The 23,661-nt window shown below is 37.3% G+C and overlaps 1 pseudogene; it reads right to left on the bottom strand.

Annotated features, from left to right (window-relative positions):
• LOC125278674 overlaps positions 1 to 23,661 on the bottom strand; it is a 95,778-nt pseudogene that overhangs the window by 39,313 nt on the left and 32,804 nt on the right.

The following is a 23,661-nucleotide window of genomic DNA, read 5'->3' as shown; positions in this document are numbered from 1 at the left end:
GCAATATTGTGCAAAAGGCATAAACTAATATTGTGTGAAAACTGAATGCAGATTATTGAAATATAATAAGATTTGTGAGTGATTTAGAGCACAGCAGAACTCAGTCAGATAAAGGCTTATTAAGGAAAGTTTCCGTCAAACAAGTTAATTGTATTAAAAGGGGCAGCTATAAAAAAAGCCAGTGTTGAGCAGCAAACAGGTATTTGAAGCTGCTGGTGTCTCTGGAGTCTTGAGAACCTTGCATTTTAGCCACCACTAACCAAACCTCACAAAGAGAAACATTTACAGTGGGTGTAGAAATACATTTTCAAACAATTTTTATTGCTGTGGTGTTTTTTGCATCATGGGATAGTGCATAGTGCATTGTATTTCAGAAGGCACTATCCTTCTTTTTATACCATAGCTGAAAATGGCCAGTTATGAACGACACATACCTTGCAGAAGTCATTTTGACACCCTCAGAGACCCTAAAGGGACCTTCTATCTCACTTCCCAATATTCCAGCCCAAATCATCACCCGCAAGCTCCCTGCTGATGTCGCAGTCTTGTTGGAACATGGTGGCCATTCACCAACCATCAAGAAATCCATCCATTTAGACCATCCATTATAGTACGGCATTCGTCAGTGAATAAAACTATTTCAAAAATGAGTCTTCATGTATTTCTAAACCCACTGTAAATGTTTCTCTTTGTGAGCTCTGGCTAGTGGTGGCTGAAATGCGTCTTTACGCACAACTGCCAGCCTGCATGGAGAGGTTCTCAAGACTCCAGAGATACCAGCAGCTTCAAATACCTGTTTGCTGCTCAACACTGGCTTTTTTTTATAGCTGCCCTTTTAATACAATTAATATTTTGACAGGAACTTTCCTTAACCTGTACTGGTGCGCCGACACACCAAAGCTTCTTTGTTTAAATTAGCTCAAATTTACTGTTAGATTTAATGTAATTACCTTGACAAACTATACATCATTAAAAAGATCTAAGACTCGAGCTTCAATTTTTAATCTTTATTTTACTCTCAACATCATATAGTGACCGTTATTTGTTAATATGCGTCGGGAGTTATGAATATGAGAAACGGAGTCGTTACCTTTTTATTGAAATATGAGCGTCAACCTCAGCCATTGAGAAAAAAACTCCTGTGAGATCGTCATGAAAATACTCCACAAAATAACATCCCTCAGGGCTTTTAGCTTAAAAGCATGCACATTTGGATAAATATTGGATTCTCATACGTTTATGTCAATTTTCTATACAGAGGAGTAATATTTATTCAATTTTTACCCAAAACATGCTGTTGTCATCATATGAGCGCTGTATACACTGACTACTGTGTTTTCAAATCATACCTGCAGCCGGAGGGCGCTCTGTGCACACTAGTCCACAAATAACACATGATGAACAAGAGGCAATCATGTGACATACACGGAACTAACAGAGGCTACCAGACATCTCTATAATCATTGATATAAACATACAGAACGTCACTTTTGAAAGTAATAAATACACGATTGTGACGATATGTGGTTTATTATCTGTGTTCTTCACGCCATGTCAGGTATTCATAATAGTAGATTATTTATATAATGCAATGCTAATCAAGATAGCTTTTCTCATTGTGCAGAATAGCATACAATGATATATTTTCTGTCTGATTTTTGATCCGAAGCCACATCACATCACAGAAGGTTATTTAAAACCTAGTAAGTTTGGAGTAAAAATGTGGCTTTAATCTTATACATTGTCGTGTTTTGTTGGTGTGCTAAGATGTGTTAGCTAACATGCTTACGAGCCCAGGGATGCACCTGTTCTGAGCTAATGCAAATAAATCATTTTGAATCGTAAAGCTCACTTTTTTTCTGTCTTTTTTTCCACGAAGGGCATTAGATACAGTTTGAAAGAAGGTGAAGTGAGAAGTTTGGTGAATGAAATGAGGGATTAAATCATCTTGAATAGAACATCAGTAATTATAATATAGACAAAAGAAAAGAATAATTAGAGCCATAAGCAGGATGGAGAGGTGTGAATGTGTTCAGGGGAGACTGAAACTGAATGGGGCAGTTAGCACCACAAACCCAATATGGACAATACACTTGAATAGATGACAATAAACATCAGTTAACATTTTAGAGTCTTTTCTAAATAAAGTGGTCATGACATGGTCTTGAAAAACATGTAATAAAACTCAGAGTTTTAAACTTGTCATCTTCAGATTTGAAATGTAACATGGTCAGACATGTGGCTTCAGCTGCAGTGCATTTCTAGATTGCCACAAGGCCAACTTCACTTTTATTTTCATAAATATATTTCATAAAAATAAATTTCTAATAACTTTTCAAAACTTTGAAGCTATTTTTAACTATAATTAATACTTAATTATGAGTTTACCATGAACTGCAAAGTGTCTGCTTTCAAATGAGACCTTACTTATGCTTTTAGTGCAAAGGGTTCATGAACTGTATCTGTTTTAGTTTTGGTATGTCATTTCTTGGGATTTTCCAAAAGCAGGGGTGCTGGCTAACAGGTTAATAAGCCTTTATCTGACCAAGTTCTGCTGTGCACTCTAAATCACTTACAGATCTTATGATAATTCAATTTCCATTCAGTTTTCACACAATATCAGCACAATTCCATGCTTTTCATCTTCAGAAAGATCTTTCTTCCTCCTCATATTGCATGAGAACTGTGACTTGCTTAATAATGTGGAACAACCTCTTTAATTAGGGTTTCCATTTAATCCTCTGGGGTCTGAGGATTTTTGGGGCCCTGGAGAAGTTTTGACATGCCCTTTTTTCAGTTGTTCATAAACATATTAATGGAAAAGGTGTCATTATACTGTATTCAGCACAAACTAGGCTACCATAATATGTGAGGAACATGTATGTACATGTACATTTTTGAAGGAATAACGTTTATGTGTGGTTATTGAAAAACAAAAAACTTAAGTCACTGAAATAAGGCACAAAATAAATACAAAATATGTGTTCACAAGACATCTGGGTATTGGAGGTTGTAGACTTTTTTTTTTTTTTCAAAATGATGTAAAAATTATCCTGTCTACTCATTCATATAAAACAATATAGATATATACATTTTGTAAGACACTTTTTGTCAAGAAACACAGTATACATGGAAGCGTGAATCTTCATGAATAATGCTGTGATTCACACCTGAGAAAACAAAGACCCGCATAATGAGCCCTTTCAGCCAGGTAGGCTATGCGAAATAACCCTCTGTGATCATGCTGATAACAGGAATACATTAATATAATGTCTACTCTTGACAAAAAAAATGATTTTTATGATATCATGCATGCATGTATTATTGAAAATCATGTAAAGAAAATTTTGTATAGGCCTATGTTAAATTACAGTACCAGTCAAAAGTTTGGACGCATTACTATTATAATTTTTTTAAAAGAAGTCTCAAACCAAATAATGGTTCTTATTTTAATATACTTTAAATATAATTCTTATTTCTGTGATGCAAAGCATCTGAACATCTATGTTAGGCCTACCTCTATGGCATTTCATATAGGCTATTATATTTGTTATATAGGCTATAGCCTAAATGTTTATGCGCCGTTGACAAACTATACATCATTAAAAAGATCTAAGACTCTAATACATGTATTGCCTCAGAATTTGCCTCTGAATAGCGCTTGCTCCATGGGCGTGGCCACATTATACTGTTTTCAATTAATACTTGCAGCCGGAGGGCGCTCTGTGTACATTTAGTGGATAATGAGCTGACTCACAGACATCTGATATGTCTATCTTTTCATTCAGATTACATAAACAGAGAATTTTTGTTTTCGATTTGACTTATACGATTTAAAACCTGACATTCCACTGTTTCTTTAGACATAAGCCTCATTTTTTGTCTTTAGTATTAACTAAGTTACACTTCATTTTCTGAGAATTATCAGATTGGACTTCGTTCAGAGGGAGACGACAGATCACGCATCATGTTAGTTTCCTTTATTTTGCAAAAAGCACAACATTTTCTTTTTACTCTGTGTGTACACAAATAAAAGAAGGTATTTCACAGATTAAAATTGAGTATAACTCTTAATTGTATGTGCAAAATTGACAGAGTATTTTTAGTCTCTTTCACACTGGTAAGAAAAAAAAAACGAGGTGGTATCACCGGCGATACCGCCGACTCCAGAGTGTTAACTAAGTACACCTGGCAAATTATTTTGTCTGAGATTGATACCAGTTATCTAAAAAGACATGGATAAATAAACAAACAAATACTTTCTTAAAAAAAATAAAATCTGAATGTTTATTGTACTGAAATTCTACTGATATGTCACTTGCATAATAATTTGGAACACAGTATAATTTTAGAGACTCTAGCGCTCAGTTGATCAGGGGTTCATGGAGTTCATTACTTGACAGTTGGACATGTAAATGACAGGAACGGCATCATCAAATCTCTTTGTTCTTAATAGCTGAGAACTGTTCCAAGTTTTTTTCTCCAGCAATGCAGTAGCAGATTAGGGGCCAGATTTACTAAAAAGGGCAAATTAGCGTGAGAGCGCAATTCTAAAAAGGGCAGATGGGAGTGGAAAATTCTGCCTGTGATCTACTGACAACGTGCAAATTAAAGAACACAGACACAGCTGGATCATTTCCATAATGACCAACGCAATCTGTTGGTTAATGTCTGGTTTATCTTAGTAAGTCACCTTGCGTGATTCATTTAAATACTCTCCTTCCATAAATTTTGTGTCTAAAAAAGGAAAACTACTTCAAATGCATAGGCAATAAGTTCAGCCGCAAAAATATCCGTGTCCTTGCCTCTTCAGCACTAATTTCACACTGCATGTCTTTAGTAAATCCTGACAGTTTTTTAACGGCAAAAGAGGGTTTGCGGTGGCACAAGCTTTTAGTAAATCTGGCCTTTGAGCTTTAACCCTCTGGGGTCGACAAATGCACAGGTGTGTTCACTCTTTTGTCCTGATAACAGGAACTTAAAATACTCCATCATTTTGATTGTACAGATTGGAGTAAGACACCATTCAAAACTGTGAAGAATTCTTTTTGTGCGGCAAAAAAAAAAAAAAAAAAAACTTTATTCAACAATATCTAGTGATTGGAGATTTCAAAACACTGCTTCATGAAGCTTCAAGTTTTGAAATCACTCATCACTAGATACTGTTGAATAAAGTTTTTTTTTTTTTTTTTTTTGCCACACATGAGGTTGAGTAAACAATGACATAATTTTCATTTTTGGGTGAACTAACCCTTTAATAATATACAGTGTCCTCCACAAATATTGGCACCCTTAGGAAATATGAGCAAAGGCGGCTGTGAAAATAAATCTGCATTGTTTATCTTTTTGATCTTTCATTAAAAAAATTCACAAAATTCTAACCTTTCATTTAAGTAAAACAATTGAAAATGGGTGGAAAAGCTCATTATGAAATAAATGTTTTTCTCTTGTTCATGTTGGCCACAATTATTGGCACCCAATTATTGCAATGTCCTTTTCCCAAGATAACAGCTCTGAGTCTTCTTATATAATGCCTGATGAGTTTGAAAAACACCTGAGGAGAGATCAGAGACCATTCCTCCATACAGAATCTCTCCAGATCCATCAGATTCCAGCTCCATGTTGGTACTTCTTCTCTTCAGTTCACTCCACTCATTTTCTTTAGGTTTCATGTCAGGGAACTGGGATGGCCATGGCAGAAGCTTCATTTTGTGCTCAGTGACACATTTTTGTTTTGGTTTTGATGTTTGTTTTGGATCATTTTCCTGATGGACAATCCAACCACTGACCATTATTGGATTTCTAGCAGAAGTGGTCAGGTTTTGAGTTTTTATCTGTTGGTATTTGATAGAATCCATGATACTATGTATCTGAACAAGACGTCCAGGACCTCCAGCAGAAAAACAGGCACACAGCATTAAAGATCCAGCAGCATATTTAACCGTGGGCATGGGGTACTTTTTATCCATGTGTGCACCAAACCCATCTGGTGGGTTTGCTACCAAAAAGCTATTTTTTTAGTTTCATCTTACCACAGAAGCCGGTCCCATTTGAAGTTCCAGTCATGTCTGACAACTGAATATGCTGGAGTTTGTTTTTGGATGAGCAAAGAAGGACTTTTCTTGAAACCCTCCCGAACTTGTGGGGATGTAGGTGCTGTTTGGTAATTTTTTTAGGCTTTCTGAGACTCAAGACTCTAATCTCTGCAATTCTCCAGCTGTGATCCTTGGAGAGTCTTTGGCCACTCAAACTTTCCTCCTCACCGCGCATTAGGACGATTTAGACACACGTCCTCTTCCAGGCAGATTTGTAACATCTTTAGTTGATTGAAGCTTCTTAATTATTTCCCTGATGGTGGAAATGGGGATTTTCAATGCGTTAGCTTTTTTCTTATACCCATTTTCTATTTTGTGAAGCTCAACAATCTTTTGCTGCACATCAGAACTATATTATTTGTTTTTTCTCATTGTGATGAATGATTAAGGGGATTTGGCCTTTTTGTTTACACATATTTGTACTCCTGTGGAACAGGAAGTCATGGCTGCACAATTTCATGCTCCTAGTCACCCTGGTGTGCTAAAAAAAGTAAATGTGAATGGGAATATACTTCAGAGATATTTTACTCAGAAGAATTTCTAGGGATGCCAATAATTGTGGCAAACGTGTATTGGAGAAAAACATTTATTTCATAATGAGCTTTCCCCCCATTTTCAATTCTTTTCCTTCAATGAAAGGTTAGAATTTTGTGAATTTTTTGAATGAAAGATCAAAAAGATAAACAATGCAGATTTTTTTTTCACAGCCACCTTTGCTCATATTTACTAAGGGTGCCAATATTTGTGGAGGGCACTGTAGGTGTTACATTATTGATATCATGATATCATTGATATCATGCTCAGTTGTTTGCTTTATGTTGTTGTTGTTTTTTGTTTTGTTTTTTTGTTTTAGACTGACCAGATACCTGCCTGCACTTGAATCTGGAGCACAAATGAGTCCTGCTATCTATGAGTCTTTTCAAACTGTTTTTCTCTGAGAGCGCTGTACCAGCTCTGTGCCACAACGCAAATGTCTGGGAAATGGGAAAACACCTTGGAAATGCCAGTAATGGTTTACTTGTGTCTATAGTTAAACAGAAACTGAATCCAGGAATGGCACATAGGTATGTGACTGTTAAGTCTCTGTGTTCAGTCAGATCAGTGTGTTCAATGTCCCTTTGACCTTCATTATTTATAGTTGGATTATATTGTGGAAAATGTTGTAAATAAAATGAAAACAAACAAATACCCATTCTCTTAATCTCCTCTCACTCTTCTTTGCCTGTCCCACAGTCACATTCCACATTAATAGTAATTTTTTTAATAGTATTTTTTTTTTTCTTTCAAGGTGTGAATATTCATGGCATTGACATGTTTTATATGAGTGGGCAGGATGATTTTCAATAATTTTGTATTTAACACACTAGTCTACTACATCTGGTACTGAAATATATGTTTAGTATGTGTTTTCTGGCCTTATTTCGAATGACGTAAAAAAAAAATGTTTTTACTAACCAAGCAAAAATCTTTTTTTTTTAATATAAACTTGTACACATGCTGTTTACATAATATTATAGCACAGTTTGTGCGGAATACAGAGTCATTACACATTAGCCATTATAAAAAAAATAGTGTAAATGTCAAGGATAAAATATTCTTTCTGCATTGTTTGTGGTTTCCTAAAGTCAAATGGTTAACCAATATTGTAGGCTCAATTTAAATGTTTAAAAATGAAATGCATATTAAGACACAATGGTACTTCAAAAATTTGTTTTTATATGATTTGCTACAAGAGCTGTGCTGAAAAGGTAGAAGCATAGAAATATATGCTTTTCATACAAAACCCATCCAAACTAATGTGCTCAAATGACATCCTCAGACCTCAACATTAGATTTGCCTTAGCCTCGTCTCTACCATGGCATCTAGACCCAGTGAGACCACAGGAGGATCTAGTGCGTCAGTTTGCAGAGTTAAATCAACCACAAACCCCCCTGATGGTTCATGTAAGAGACCAACAATGTATTGTCTGTCTGGACAAGCAGATGGTGTCTCCTGAGATCTGGGGGGAAATGTCTCAGAGCCAGAAATATGGCTAACATCTCCAGACAATTTATGTACCACAAAAGATGGTGGTTCCTTCAAAGACCTTATGTCGAGCGACCCTCCAAGATTGCTCCCCAGCCCATAAGGGAAGCATCTGTTAGTGTCTTGTGTTGACAGGTCGCTCCCAGCACTGGGCCTTGGGAAAAGAACCAAGGCTTCTTCCACATATCCAAGGAACAAAGGCAATTGTGCGTTACCTTGATCATGCGAAATGGGTTGCCCCTTGGGGAGAACCCCTTGGTCTTGAGCCACCACTGCCAGGGCCTCATGTACAACAGGCCAAAATGTATTACATTGAATGCTGCTCTGGAACTGTTTGACAGTGATGGACTGGCCTAGCTTCAATTTGTTTATGGCTGAGAGAACTGAATCGATCCGAATGGGTGACAGATGTGCTTGCATCGTTGTTGAATCCTAAACCACACACAGAAAAGTGGTTCTCTGTGCTGGAGAATGTACACTTTTCTTGGCATTCAGCCTCAACCCCAATTCCTTCATATAGGTGAGAACGACATCTCTTATTGAGCGAGAATCAACCAATCATTGAAATAATTAAGAATGTGAATGCTCTGAGTTCGTAATGGTGCTAGTCGCATCCCCTATCTTTGTGAAGGTGCGAGGTGACAGAGCTAGGCCAAAAGGAAGATACTGGTATGCTTCATCCCAAAAGCAAACCTCAGGAACCTCCTGTGTTGTGGAAAGATGGATACATGGAAGAATGCATCCTTGAGATCTATCATGACAAACCAGTCCTCAGACTAAATTTGAGACAATTAACTTGAGTGTCAACATCTTGAACCTGCAGCGACACTCTGTTTCTGTATCTGAATGTGAGAGGAGCTAGTAGATGGCAAGGGAGGAATCTTTGTAAAGTAGCCGCTTGCTTCTTCACTTCCTGAAACCTCTCAACAACTGAGATGACAGCACCACTGAAGAGGCCAGGAAGTGAAATAGGGGCGTCAAGGAGAATGTTCTTGTCTTTCTCCATTTTGTCCAACAGATTCAGCCAGAGATGCCTCTCTGTGGCAACTATAGCTGCCAAAAAAAGGCCAATAGATCTGGCCATTTCTTTGGTGGCCCGGAGAGACAAATCTGTGGACCGACGCAGTTCTTTGATCATGTCTAGGCCTACTCCCTCGCCCTCCTCCAGGTCTCTCAGCAGGTCGGCTTGGTATGCTTGCAAAATAGACATCATATGTAAGAAAATACCAGTCTGATATATGCTTTGTCCACTAGAGCCAAAGTTGTTCTGCATAGCCTGGTGAGCAATGTCGGGGCCTTCAGGGACAGTGCTGTCTCTGGAGACATATAATGAACTAAATGATCTTCAATTCTCAGCATCGCCCCATACCAGTGCTCTTTCACCCCCAAGATGGAACAGTAATCAGAAACATGGGGTTGAAGACATTGGCAGAATATGGCTTCCCACAATCTAGATATTAGTGTGTAGATAATGAAAGAAAAGAAGGCCTCGACGAGGAAGTTGCACTCTCGAGGACAGGAATCTCTCATCTAGTTTGCTCTTAGGATGAATTTACTGTCTCTCCGCTGGCCAATAGATGTTTAATTTGGCTACAGCACAAGTGACAACATCCACTAGCTCCTCATAACCAGGGGAACAAGGTGACGAAATCCTCTAAATCCCCCACCTCCATGCTCAATGTATCCATCTCCTCAGAAGGCGGATACCACAGAACGTGCTTCCAATGCCAGAGAGAAGGCACTAGATCTGGCAAGGTGAGAGCAGAGAATGCATGCTACATTCTTAGGCATTTGACACAAACTGCATGTGTGTCCTCATTTGGTATGTATCTGGAACTTGGAAGCACTCATGGCTTGAAATGCCTTTCTGCCATAATGAGATATAGACAAATAACATCATATATATATATATACACACACACACACACACATACAGTATATATATACACATATATATATATATAGATATATATATATATATATATATATATATATATATATATATATATTATATAGACAAATGACAACAAAAAGACAATTCACACAGAGCAATTGTTGAATGCACGGAAGATGACTCTGTTTGGTTTGAGTGTGCTTTATAGCTTCCTGGTCTTGACGTCTCGCATCATGATTTCACAAGTGTTCCCATAGAGTCGTAACTTCTGACACCGTGCAAGTTCTGTTGAAGTGCTAGTTCCATTGAAAGGGCCACTCTTAAATGTGAGTGTCTTGTGTGTAAATGAATACAGTGCCACGCTTCACTCTAAAACTCATCATATCAGGCTTTATATTTATATGATTACATCACAAACTCAATTCCTGGAGGGCCCACAGTTCTGCACAGTTTTGCTCCAACCCTAATCAAAAACACTTGATCCAGCTAATCAAGGTCTTCAGGATTACTAGAAACTTCCAAGCAGGTGTGAGTTGGAGCTGGTTGGAGTTAAACTGTGCAGAGCTGTGGCCTTCCAGGAATTGAGTTTCAGACCACTGCACTAAGCCATATCACATTCTCACAACCATGCATTGTTGAAATTGTTGTTAAGACCCAACTGGCAAGTAACACCATTTCATTTATTCGCCAGGGCCGTGTTAAGTTTGGACCTTAGCTAAAAGTGTCTCATTCTGTGCTGTCAGAAGTTATCTTTGCAGTTTTGCAGTTTCTTTAGCAATTGTTTCAGACCATTTTAATACATTTACACCTTAATACATTTTACCATTTCAATCTTGATACAATCCACTCACCCCCTAACCTCAAACAAATGATTTTCTGAGATTTATGCAAGGAATTATTCTTCTCAGGACAGAAAATCAGCCTGCATAAATATTTTTAAAAATCCTGCCTGCAAATGTTGCAGTTGTCTGTTGTTTTGGCATTCCATTAAAAACAGATGCAACATTTAAATACAAAATTTAACCCTCTGGGGTCTGAGGGTTTTTTGGGCCCTGGTGAAGTTTTGACATGCCTTGACATTTGTGCTTTTCACAGTTTCTTATGAACTGAAAGTAGACCCTTTACAGTTTTGGATGATGATTTACTGATTTACAACCCAAAAATCACCAAGTATTTTAAGTTTTCGCTGTTATCAGGAAAAAAAAAAAATTAAAACTCTGCGCATTCAATGACCCCAGAGTGTTAATGATCATTTATTGTGACATTTTATTACTTATTTTATGGAGGGAAAAAAAACAAACAAGCAAACAAAAAAACATTTACCTCAGTATTTCCAGCTTACAGTTTGGACCCTTCAGTTCATCAAAAAGAAGCTTCATTCCTGAATCCTGCAGATCATTGTTACTCAGATCCAGCTCTCTCAGGACAGAGTTTGAGGATTGTAAAATTGATGACAAGCTCTCACAGGACTGAGCAGTGAGATTACAGCTCTGTAGTCTGTGTAAAGAACAAAATAAACAGTTATATTAATGTGTTTATCAAGTAGGTTTATAATCTGGAGTGCACACATAAACATCACCATTATTGAATTAACACTGCTTAGTGTTCATATGTGTGTACAGAGTGGTAAAAGTAACACTGAAAAAGTGTTGCAGTTAATGAGATAATTAAGAGATTATTGAGCATTAGTGATGACCAACTGCTGTTAACAAGCAGAAAAAATAATAGAAATAAAAGAGAAAAGACGAGCAGAAACACAACACTGCGTCTGATTTGAGCGCCACTGTAACGTGTGATTGATGAAAGCGAAGAGGATCCTATTGCAGCTAAATGTTTATTAAAACAAAAACACAAAGTACTTCCAGTCATGGGTCAGAATAATACAAATATGGTGAGAAACATGGCATGAAACATAACAGCTAAACAGGATAACACCAGACAAAGAACTATAGCAAAAACTGGGGAATATATACATGGGATAACAAGGTAATGAGGGGGAGGGTCTGATCAATCACAAGTGAAACTAACAAGGGTAACTATGACAACAAACAAGCCAGGCACAGGAACAAGGGAACACAAGACAGGGCAGACAAGACAAGGACACTGACATCAACACTGTGATGACAGTTTGTTATCGTCTGTATTATTTGTTTTCTTTTATTTGTTTCTGTTATTTTTTGGTTTGTTTTGCCCTGTTTTCAGTTGGCTGCTATTCTACAGCAGCTTTTGTGGCTTTTTGCAACCCCTCTGGTTTCTTGGATTGCATTTTTCAACTTTGATCCATCTTCTCTGCATCAGCATCTCTGTTGCTGTTGTGAACTCTCAGCTGTCAGCTTGCTGCAAGCTCTTTCTCTCCTTGATCCTCATTTATCAGACTGAATGTGGGGTGACTTAAAATTCTCCTTATTAATTACTCTATTTGCTTACTGTCATGCTGGGTTGCTTTCCTCTTAGTGAGCAATTTATAGATGCTGTGATGGTTGGGGTTCTGGTTAACGTGGATTTGCTGATGGCTGGCTTTCTCATGGCTATTGCTAGTACGTAAGCTTTAGCACTCATCTAATTTCGGGTGTCCCTCATTTTCAGATTAATCTCCAACACAGAAACTGGGTATTTACCGTAATATCTAAAGGCATCAAATGGGCCTTGACTCTGCAACATAGGAGCATTGCCGGTTGATTTGTGTCACCCAACAGTGTTATGCACATCGCTCACCCCGAAGGATTTTCAACATTCAACAGTCAGCAGCTATGACGTTTGTGCATTTGGGCAATTAGTAGAGCATTGAGGAAGCCACAGCTTCTGCAAAAAGATTGTTGGACACCATGATCACTTGTCAAAATAAATCAGACTCAAAATTATACCTCAACAGGCAACTTGGGTGTATAGCAAAAACAATTTGTTCTTTTGAACTGGGCCCCTATCATAATGAACAAATTACTGACACCAACCTGGACATATTACTTCTCACTGAAAATTCACAGACACCTAATGATTACATGCATCTTAACCAGTGATGGGACTAACAGCATTATAAATAAACGGCGTTACTGACAAAAAAAAATATGCCTATAAATATGCCTATAAAAATATTACTATAATTGAACTCACTGAAGCGGTTTTCATCCGAGTCTATCAATTTAATTTAATTTATAGCCTTTCAATTTAATTTCTTAAATACTGGAGAGAATAAACCATAATAATGAGCGTTTACGTAATATAGGCTTATATAGCACTCATAAAGTGCACACATAAAGCTTGCCATAAAGAATCGGCAAAAGTAATGAATATGAAAGTGACAAAAACAGCAAGGAGACATTTTAATTGTTTATTAATAAAATAATGTTTTCTGAATCAGTGTCGGCTGCAAAGATGAAGTTGACATTGCTGACTCTCATCTCCGCATAGGCTACTGGATGCGCCTAGAGAAAGAATGCACATTTCATTCGAATTACATCAGAGTAGCCTATCTTATTTATTAAATCCAGGCAATTGGTTGATGAAACATTGATTAAATTTAAGATACAATTTTTACAAAACGAAATTCACTTTAAAGAAAGGCTTTCTACAAAACAAAACTTAATGAAGTGGTCAAAATTATGTCTGACCCACTCAATGTCTCCCGATATATTGCGCATCTTATAGGCCAATTCACACCACACTGACAAACGCCAACAAACTCGTCTGTTGGAGTTGTTGGATAGGTGTGATACCCCTGTTGCCGTCGGTCGGAGTTTGTTTTCACCCGACTGAACATGTTTAATCAGCGTTTATTGGCTCGTGGAATGTCTGTGCGGTGTGAACAGTTTTCCAACAAACAGGCAACAAACTCTGACGTAATCTGACCTGGCCACGAACCATTGCCATGACGATGAGGCAAGTCCACCTCAAAGACAGCTGTTTGATCACGCCCGCGCCTCATGCACATACAACAGGCACTGGAAACGTGACATCACAGCTTGTTTGTTATAAAAAATAAAATGCAGTTAAAAAAAAACATATAAAAAGGTACAATCCATGCCATTCAGCAAGAGCACTGCTCGACTTCACCGAAAGAGAGAGTAATAACCACCATATGAGAGCAACGCAGGTTTACCTTCAGTTTTGTTTTAAATTAATTCGTTTTGGCTTGTTTAGCTACATGTTTGTATAGGCCTCACATAAATAAAATGGGTCATGCTAACAAAAAAAAAAAAAAGTTTAAAAACCGGTGTATACCAACCGCAACGTGATCAGATCGATCGATGGCTACAGCACTTCGTATTTCAGGTTAGGGTTTTTGTTTTGCCTCAATAATACAATGAAAATGTATATGATACTATATTATTAATATAATAGACTTGCCTGACAATATTGTTAACATGGTTACACACATGTAGTTGTGGAATTTTCCCAGTCAGATTTGACTTATTTGTTGGTGTTTGTTGGGGCAGTGTGAACATGACAGTTTTTTCTCATAGAATTCTAAATCCAACTGCCAACTTGTTCGTTGGTGTTCGTTGCCATTTGTTGGTGCGGTGTGAATTGGCCTTATGATGCATCTTACTCATGCTGTTCACTTAATCAAATAGATCAATTTAAAACATAACATAGAACTATTTAACATAAATATGAAAATACGTTTTCTTTAATGGCCAACACATATAGTACAGTACAGAGAAATTTCATGACGTGAGCAAGAGCGGATCATGAGTCGGATCAAGAATAATTTATTTTTTTAGTCTTGTATTTAATATTAGGGGCATCCAAGTTATTTGACATATTTATTTATTTTATTTTTTTTAAGTAACACATTAGTTTCCCTGGTAATTAGTTACTTTTATAATGATGTAACTCTGTTACTAACTCAGTTACTATTTGTTAGAAGTAACTAGTAACTATAACTAATTACTTTTTTACAGTAACATGCCCAACACTGATCTGAGGAGCTTACCCTAAACCGATCTTTTTTTTCCTCGTCTCAAAAAATATCTGCGTCCACACGAAACCACTGAAACAACTCAAAACGATGTAGTATACTTGCCAGACCATTATGTGGCGCTGTAATTCTGCCGCAGAAATGCACTTAAAGCAGCGAAGAAGACTTGGAGCATGCGCATAAACCTTGCGCGGTGAATACAAACTTTAGCAAAGCTTAGAAATAACACTTTATTTTGGTTCAGTAGCTTCTGCAGCACGAACACAAGCATGTAGAGTCTGCTATTGCTGTTGTTGGTGCTGTTTTGTGGTGTTAGCGAGTCTGACTAAGGTTGACACGTGGGGTGATGACATCATTGTTTCAGAAAATATACGGATTTCCCCGTCCACACGATAACGCAAAGACGGCGTTTTCAAATTTTTCCACTCTGGGACCTGGTTTAAAAAAATACCGGTTTCACCATTCGAAAACGCCGGATCCGTGTGGACGAAACGCCTATCCGATAAAAAATTTGTGCGGTTTCACTGAAATGCGTCTCCATGTGGATGGGGCCTTAAACAACACTTGTATAAACTGCATTCATCAGGCAAAGGGAGTGGTCTTGGGGTCATCTCTCATATTTCCATGCCACTTACCCAAATGGATTTTAACAATTCTAAGACATTTAAGTACAGGGTTCTACAGGTTGGCTTGAACCCTTACCTTATAATTATCTTAATTTATAGGCCACCTAAGGAGCAAATGCATTTTTTCTCAGAACTATTACTAGTGCTAGTAATAGTTAACCAAAATTAGCCAATTACCGCCACGAGGCCGCAGCGTTATATGCACCCAAATGACAGTAAAATCACCACCAGGTGGCGCAAAGTCACAATTTGCACCAATGCGTGAGACTGCTGTGACATTTGTACTTTTAAATGAAGATAAAATAACAAAATAAATTACTGGTGGTAATAATAGTAATAACAATAATAATATAAAATTTTGTCTTGGCTAATTATTTATCATATAAGTGCAGCTCAAATGTTCCAGCTATTTGAATAGTCTACTGTTGGAGTGAAATATTACAGTGAACTATCCCTGAACTATCCCTTTAATCTGTCCAATGTAATGACAACACTATCAAGAAGGGGCCCTTTGGAAAATTTTTCTTAGGATCCCCATAAGGCCATGGTCAGGCCCTGGAAACATATAGTGACAGATCAGGCCATTATTTGTTATATTTTATAAATGATCCACCAGAACGTCCACCAAACAAACTAGGTGTCTGTGAAGTCCCCCAAACTGCAACTAACACCCTGATGCAGAACAGGACTCTGGTTATCCTGGTAACAAATCAAGATAAGACTGGTTTACAACTCAAAGAAATATAGAGTTTCACTCCAAATTCACAAAACAGATTTCCTGAATGATCATTTACATTATATGTCAATACCAGCTCAACATATTAGTATTATAAGAATCTTATTAGCTTCTCCACCAATATCCAATCAAATTACACATGCAAAACACCATGATCGAAGACAAAGGATTATAAACTTTCTCTCTGAAAGTTTAAGTTGCCTCACTGCCCCCTTGAAGGTGATCCAGTCTAAGAACATTGTAAGATTTCTTAAGTTCTAGAGTGTGTATTTGCGTGGTTTTCACCATTTTTCAGATTTTTGCTTCATGTATGTACAGTAAGTATGTTATTTTCCATAACCAGGAAATGAATGTTGTTTTATGGCTGGTTCACACTCTGCGATTTTTGCCACAATTTGGTCGTCTGAGACAAATTTTGCAAATCCTAAAAGATTCCTATAAACCTAGCCTAAAATCTGTAGTCTTTGATCGCTAGTTTGACATGTTCACTGACAGCCGATTAATGACCGTTGTGATCAAATTTGACCTCAGACGAAATTCTGGCACTGTCAGAAGTTTTGGTGCACAGTCCTCCAATGTGACTTCTCCTACGATGAATATCAAATTGTCTTCATTTTTCAAGACAAGCCGTGATCAAAATGAACGAAAGTGATTTCTTTGTTGGCCACCATTTCAGTCCCACCTGTAATGTAGCTCACTGTCACCGAACATGTATGGGTTGATGATGTAAAACTCCGGACAAGTTTTTATGCGCGCGTCCGTTTTTAACGCGTCTTGACTGTCGTACAGTCTGACATAAACGACAGCTGAGATCCCACAGTGTGACATGAGGATCATGTTTGTACAGTCTGACAAGCAACAATCGTAAAGGACTATTATAAATCGCACAGTGTGCACCCAGCTTTAGAGACAATTAACACTGAGGTATCAAGTGAATACTAAATATTTATAATTAATTATAACTAGTTGTAATTGTGGTTTATATTTCCAAATTTACAGTTTTGGCTGTTCTGAAATAAACAGAAGAGAACTGTCAAAACAACTGGGGAATTTACAAGCTGCTCCATAGAGAGCTATACACTAGGAGTGGGACCAAAAAAAAATATTATATATAATATTAGGCGATATTTCCGCCTGCAAGATGTTAACGATACTCTGGCACAAAGTATCGATATTCGATATTGGTGGCACTTCCCAGATTGCAGATGATCAGATGACCAAAAATTTAATTCACAGCTAAGAAGAAATACAAGCATAATGGCAGAACAACAAATCAGAGATGCACCAGCATCTTTTAAATGTTGGGCCCCACTTTGTATTTTGTAGTCGCAAAAAAGCAAAAACAAAACATCTACAGAGTGCACGCATACATAACATAGTAGGTTAGACTAGTGACATTTAATTACACATCTGTAACATTTGATATTTTGGTTTATCATCACTATTTATGTTTGTCTTTCTACAGAAAAATATTAACAAAATCAAAAATTTGAGTTGAGGACCTCTGGTTGATTTGACACGGAATGACCCTGGTATCTGCATGGAAGTAAGAGTCTCTTAGCTGGTTGTGGATTGAGAAGCAGTGTGTTTCCCGACTTCCTTGTGCAAATACTCAGTGCCAATATTTTTCCAAAACCTCCGAAGATTGACCGTGCCCACCGTACGAGCACTGTTGGTAACGCACATTCCCGTCCTCGGACTATGGTGGCCAGGCTGCATCATTATCCTGATAAAGAGAAGATTCTACGTCTTGCGCGGCTGTCTTCACCTTTGACATACAACGGAGTGCGCATTCTCATCTTTCCCGACTTCACCTCAGAGGTTCTGAAACAGCATCAAGCTATAAACGCCGTGAGAAAAAGGCTCAAGAAGGCTATTGTTCGACACGGGTTGCTCTTCCCTGCTCACCTTCTCATGACTCACAACTCAACTAAACATGTTTTTGACTCAGCCGAGAAGGCTCAAGCCTTTGCTGACTCTATCACACTTGAGGACAACTCTGCACAGTCTGCATAAATGTTTTTAGCAGTCAGACTGTTTGGCAAGCCTTTTGACTTTTATGTGTTTGGTCATACCGTCTGCGGGGCCTTCGTATATATCATATGCGACTATATCATAGCTGTCGCAGATCAGTTTGATCTGTATATTTTTCTTTCATCTAACGTTATGTTAAGAGCACAATATGTGACAAAGCATTCTTAGTATTTATTGATTTGATGACTCACTTGTCTTTTTCTTCATATGTAAATATTTAAAGGGATTTGAGGTGCGGTTCATTCTTAGGCATTTTCCTATTTTTTGCTTTGTTTTATTGGTTTTGTAATTTTGTAATACTGCTACTCTTTATGTTACTTTTTGGCTCCACAGTATATATGGGTTTTTTACACCGCTTGGTTCGGGGAAGCGGCTTGGATGGGGTGGGAGGACGTAGTTTGTGTTTATTGTTTATTATTGTTCACCCTTCATTTTATCTGTGCGATTCTGCAGATAAATTGATATATTTTGTAAAATGGCACATAAAATAACTTCATCACAAAGAGGCGATATTACTTTAGCTAGCTGGAATGTGCGCGGCTTGAATAGTCAGGTGAAGCGAGCTAAAGTGTTCTCGTATTTACGCTCCATTTCAGCTGACATAATTTTCCTACAGGAGATGCACATTAAGCATGGTGAACAGAAGCGCCTAAAATGTAATTGGATTTCCCATGTATTTCAATCCACTTTTTCGTGTAGGGCCAGAGGGGTTGCAATATTCCGTTCAAACATATTTCCACGTTAACAGATCCTAACGGCCGTTATATTCTTGTCACCGGCTTAATCGCCTCTAAACATTTTACTTTTTAAAATCTTTATGGCCCTAACTACAACGATCCTGCTTTTTTTCGTAAGGTATTTAATCTTCTACCTTCTCTTACCGATACTCACTTTATAGTTGGTGGCGACTTCAATTGCATATTGGACCCCGTCTTGGACAAATTTCCTGTTCGCTCAGATCCATCTCTTAACGCTATGTCAGTCATCTTGCTGAGTCACTGGACATTGTTGATATCTGGAGGCTACACCATCCCACTGATAAGGAGTACTCTTTCTTTCTTTTCCCATGTCCATAAATTGTTTTCAAGAATAGATTATTTTTTTATAGACTCTAAATTATTATCTAACGTCTCTGCATCTAAATATTACAACATACTGATCTCTGATCATTCTGCCGTTACTGTATCTTTTGATTTTGGTTGGGCAAAGCCAAGTTATAATTGGAAATTCAATGCTTACCTCCTTACAGATGTGAAATTTTGCCAGCATATTTCAGATTCTTTGACAGAGTTTATTGAGATCAATGACAAAGGTGATGTTTCCGACTCTGTGTTATGGGAAACTTTTAAAGTAGTGATGAGGGGACATATCATTTCCTATGAGTCAGCAGCAAAGCAACTCAGACATAAACGTTTAGCGGAAATAGATGTCCGTCTTACCCAATTGGAAAAATTATACAGGGATACTGCAGACGCAGATGTTTTAAATGATATTATGTCACTTAAATATGAATATAATAAGATTACTTCAGATCAGGTGAATGAGATGTTGTTAAAAATTAAGCAGAAACATTTTGAGATTGGGGATAAACCAGATAAACTATTATCTCGGCAATTAAAGGGTTCCTATGCTAGTAGATCAATTCATAGTATTGCTGACAAAGATGGTACAATCTTGTGTAATCCAAAGGACATTAATAATCGCTTTATGGAATTCTATGGATAATGGATGCTTTTCATGCCTTCCTTAATGGGAAGGCACCTGGCCCTGACGGCTTTTGTATCGAATTTTATAAGAGGTATGCTGGTAGAATTGCACCCCTTATGTTACAGATGTTCAATCATTCCTTTTGTAAGCAGAAATTTCCTCCTTCTCTTTACTTTGCCAATATTTCTTTACTTCTTAAGAAAGGCAAGGATGAGACCAACGTGTCTTCTTTTCATCCAATTGCTCTTCTCAATACTGATTTAAAAGTGTTCACCAAAATTTTAGCAACTAGATGAACGGAATTACATTTTAACCACTATTAGAGAATTTAATTTAGGAGTTAAGTTTTCTTCTTGGGTCAGTATGTTGTACCACCATCCATGCGCATTTGTTTTAACAAATCTTGACAGATTTCCACAATTTGAATTGCACAGGGGCACACGACAGGGGTGTCCACTTTCACCCCTGTTATTTGCCATCGCCATAGAACCTTTGGCAATTGCTATTAGACACCATCTGCAGATTCTGCCTTTAACCCTCTGGAGTCTGAGGCTGATTTGGGGCCTGGAGAAGTTTTGACATGCCCTGACATTTGTGGTTTTTTCAGTTGTTCATAAACATATTAATGGAAAAAGTGTCATTACACTGTATTCAGCACAAACTAGGCTACCATAATATGTGAGGAACATGTATACACATGTTTGTGTTTTTGAAGGAATAACGTATGTGTGGTTATTGAAAAAACAAAAAAATTAAGTCACTGAAATAAGGCCAAAAATATATATTAAATCTGTGTTTACAAGACTTCTGGGTATTGGAGGTTGTGGGCTAGAGTTTTTGCTTCAAAATTATGTAAAAATTATAATGCCTACTTGTTCATATAAAACAATATATTGATTTAGTTTTTGTAAGACACTTTTTGTCAAGAAACACAGTATGCGTGGAGGCATGAATCATCTTGAATAATGGGTCATTTACACCTGAGAAGACAAAAGAATCGCATAAAGAACCTCTAATGGTGCTGCATAATAATGAGGCCTGCAGGTAGGCTGTGAAAAAAACCCTCTGTAATCATGTCTCAGCTCAATTTAAAATAATGGTATTCTATTATATTCTTTAAAATATAATGTATTTCTGTGATGCAAAGAGTCTGACTATAAGTTTTTAGTTTAAAAGCATGCACATTTGGAGAAATATTGATGGATTCTCATATGTTTATGTCAATTTTCTATACAGATTTTATTCTATACAGAGTTTATTCTATATTCATTGTCATCACTATGAGCGCTGGTGTTTTCAATTCATTCTTGCAGTCGGAGGGCGCTCTGTACACCTTTAGTCCACAAATTATTCTAAAGAAGAAGAGGACATTTCAGGAATGGTGTTTTCAATTCATACTTGCAGCCGGAGGGCGCTCTCTGTGCACATTTAGGCCACAAATTATTCTAAAGAAGTAGAGGACATATCAGGAACTAACGGCATGTCTTCCAGAGGTCGTTAACCATGGCTTTTACATACAGATAAACACTTTTCAAGACAATAAATACATGATTGAGATGATGTATGCCTGTATTGACTCATAATTTGCCTCTGAATAGCGCTGGCTCCGTGGGCGTGGCCGCATTAGCGGAAAATGAGCTGAAACACGGACTTCTGACATGTGTCTCTTTTCATACAGATTACATAAACAGAATTTTTGTTTTCGATTTGACTCACACGATTTAAAACCTGACATTTCAACGTTTCTTCACTAAATTACAGTTAATTTTCTGAGAACTATCAGATTGGACTTTGTTCAGAGGGAGTCGAGAGATCATGCATCATTTTAGTTTTCTTTATTTTGCAAAAAGCACAACATTTTGTTTTTACTGTGAGTGTATACAAATAAAAGAAGATATTCTATAGTTTCAATTGATATTTTACTTATGTCTCTATGACAAAAAATGACGGAGTATTTTAAGTCTGTTTTGCTGCAATGTGGAAAAATCCTGCAAAACGCGCTGGCGCATTTTCAGACCTCAGGGAGTTAAGCATAGGCCAGGTAGATCATGTTATATCTCTTTATGCCGATGACGTTCTTTTGTACCTTTCAGATCCTCAGCACTTTGTTCCCCCTCTGTTGGATTTATTAAATACATTTAGCACCTTTTCAGGGTTATTCTGTTAATTGGCAAAAAAGCAAGTTCATGCCCATCAGCAATAATATAGATCCAGTTTTCATGCAGAGTCTGCCTTTTAAACTGGCTTTGGACATGATAAAATACCTTGGTGTGGTCATCCCTGAGAATCCAAAGGATTTAGTTAAATTTAATTTTTTTTTTTTTTTTTTGCTACTAGATAACTTAAAACATGACATAGAAAGATGGAGATTACTCCCTATATTAATGATTGGCCGCATCAATGCAATTAAAATGGTGAGCCTTCCGAGATTTTTATATCTTTTTCAAAATGTGCCCCTTTTCCTTCCCAAATCTTTCTTTAAAACTCTTGACTCCATTATTATGCCTTTCATCTGGGGATTCAAAAGTGATTTCCGAGAACTTTCATCATTATTATTGTGAGAATTTTAATGTATTGGCGTTCATGCAGACACTCCCCCCTGGCTAGCTAGAACATTTGGGCTTAGTAAAGAGGTTCCCATAATTTAATACTTAATAATTCTATCAAAACCAAGTACCAAGTACTTCCCCACTTACTCCTATTTGTTATAATCATGCATTTAAACCATCTCTCACTGATAAAGTTTTTAAGGAATGGCAAAGCAAAGGAATGTGTTAAAGATTTATACTTTAGCTAGGCTTTTGCCACCTTTTCCTCAGATTCTCAGTCTCCCTTCTTCAGATATCTTCAGGTCAGTCTCCCTTCTTCAATATGCTCGAGGTCATTAAAATTTCAAATTAAAATTTCAAATTTTGATGTTTTGTCTTCAGATTGTAAAATGTTTGACTTATTCTTAAATTCTCCTAATTCTAGAGGCCTAATATCCTTATTCGTTAATGCTTTTAAAGATGAAACAGACTTTTCTTCCCTTCATTTGAAAGCTGCTTGGGAAGAAGACCTGGGGATTCAGATTTCCGAGAGTGACTGGGATAAATGCCTTTTGTCTGTTTATTCATGATCTATACATTCAAGATATCAACTTATTCAATATAAGGTATTACACAGACTTCACTATTGTAAAACAAAGCTTAGCAAATTCTATCCTTCCGTCTCCCCCATATGTGATAAGTGTAAAGCAGCTGAGGGTACCCTGGCACATCTTTTCTGGTACTGTGTACAAATTCAGAGTTTTTGGCTAGAAATCTTCCAGTTTCTTGCCAAGGTTTATAACTGTGTTTTACTCCCCGATCCAATGATAGCAATTTTTGGCTGGTCAGATTTGCTGGAGTCTCTCAGTTTGAAGGTACGGTTTACCTGTTCTATATGGAAATGATTGTAGCAAAGAAAGTTATTCTGTTGTTGTGGAAGAAAAATGTCAGGCCTCTCTTTTCTGACTGGCTTTCTGGACTCACTTACCACCTTACACCTGGAAAGAATGAGATATACCATCTCTGGGAACTCTGCAAAATTTGACAAAATGTGGGAACCATTTTTTTTTTTTTTTTTTCTGAAGAGCCACAAGGAC

Source organism: Megalobrama amblycephala, linkage group LG11, assembly GCF_018812025.1.
Source record: "Megalobrama amblycephala isolate DHTTF-2021 linkage group LG11, ASM1881202v1, whole genome shotgun sequence".
NCBI lineage: Eukaryota > Metazoa > Chordata > Actinopteri > Cypriniformes > Xenocyprididae > Megalobrama > Megalobrama amblycephala.
The sequence above is the reverse complement of the archived record's forward strand: the minus strand, read 5'-3'. Positions and strand labels throughout refer to the sequence as shown.